The sequence below is a fragment of the Cariama cristata genome, unplaced genomic scaffold, assembly GCF_000690535.1.
Source record: "Cariama cristata isolate BGI_N322 unplaced genomic scaffold, ASM69053v1 scaffold22959, whole genome shotgun sequence".
Lineage (NCBI taxonomy): Eukaryota > Metazoa > Chordata > Aves > Cariamiformes > Cariamidae > Cariama > Cariama cristata.
The window spans coordinates 1,302-3,170 of record NW_009637719.1 but is presented as its reverse complement, the minus strand read 5'-3'; positions in this window follow the sequence as shown (position 1 = coordinate 3,170).

The window sequence follows — 1,869 nt, the reverse complement described above, 5'->3', positions numbered from 1 at the left end:
AAGTTTGATCAAAGGAAAGGTGATAGGTCAAGAGGTCGATCGATAGAGAGGTTGAGGTCGATTGATCGATAGGTGGAGATCGATACGTCAATCAATAGGAGGATGACGCGCCAATAGATCGCGATTAAAACTCGATAGCTCGATCAATAGAGGGAAAGTTTGATCAAAGGAAAGGTGATAGGTCAAGAGGTCGATCGATCGAGAGGTGAAGATCGATACGTCGATCACCAGAGACCAATCAATAGGGAGGGGAGGATCCCTGGCCTGATCGACAGATTCTAGGTCAGCAGGCTGACCAATAGGGACCGAGAGATCAAGGAAGAGAGAGGTGAAAGGTCAATAACGCCATCGCTAGAAAGGTCATAGGTCAACGGGAGATCGATACGTCAATTTATTGATTAGGGGAGGGGTCGATGGGTGGGCGGTCCGGTCCACCAGCCGGAAGCTGGTTGGCACGGAGGGTAGCGAAAGCCATCGATCGATCGATCAATCGGTTGGTTGGTTGGTTGATTGACGGCGGGGTGAAGGACGGCCGGAGAAAGAGTGAGTGGGCGTGGCCGCGGGAGGGAGGGAGGGAGTGGGCGTGGCCGGAGAGACGGAGCCGGAGCCGGAGAGAGCGGCAGGGAGAGGAAGAGGAGCGAGAGAGCGGGTAGGGATCGATTGATCGGGAGGGATCGTTGGTGGGACGAAGCTATTGGGAGGCGGGGAGGTCCGAAGGGAGAGAGGATTGATTGGCTGATTGATTGATCGATTGATCAATAATCAGGGGGGGGAGGAGGAGGAGGGAGAGCAGCGAGGGGCAGAGCTGGGAGCAAGAAATAATTCGGGATCGATCGGTCGGGAGAGACGGAGATTGATCGACTGGTGGGGAGATTGATCAACCAGATCGATCGATCGATTGATTGACAGACAGACTGATAGGTCGATCGATCGGTTGATTGATAGACTGATAGATCGATAGCTTGATTGATTGTCAGACTGATAGATCGATAGATTGATTGATAGACTGATAGATCGATAGATTGGTTGATTGATAGACTGATAGATCGATAGATTGATTGACAGACTGATAGACTGATAGATTGATAGATTGACAGACTGATAGACTGATAGATCGATCGATTGATTGATAGACTGATAGATCGATAGATTGATTGATTGACAGACTGATAGATCGATCGATCGATTGATAGACTGATAGATTGATAGATTGATTGATTGATTGATCGATAGATCAAGAGACAGCCTGCTAGATCAATAGAGACGGACACCGACCGACCGTCAGAGCGAGCGGCAGATCAATGCACCGATCGATTGATCGATCGATCGATCGAGGCCCTGACAGATCAATAGAGCCACCAGCGGAGCGACCGATTGGTCGGGGCGCTGACAGAGCGACCGAGAGCGCCGCTGATCGAGCGGTCGACCGATCGATGGGTGGATCAATCGATCGATGGGTGGATCAATCGATCGATAGCGATCGATGGGTGTGTCAATCGATCGATGGGTGGATCGACCAATCGATGGGTGGATCAATCGATCGATGGGTGGATCAATCGATCGATAGATCAATAGACCGATTCGTAGCCCGATCGCTAGGTTGATTGACCAGCCCAGGGCGGAGCAGTAGAGGGTCCCCGACGCCTTCCTCAGGCTCTCCCTCCTCCACCTCCTCAGCTCTTCCTCCACCCCTTGGCCCAGCCACCCCTCCGTCATCCCTTGCCCCGCCCCAGTCCCGTCCCTCAGCCAATCCTGAGCTTCTTCCTCCACCCCGCCCCTTTGCTGCTCCTCCCTCCTTCCTCTGCTGCCGCCCCCGTCCGTCCCTCGGCCAATCCTCGGGGTCAACCCTCACCCCTTCCTCCAAACCAC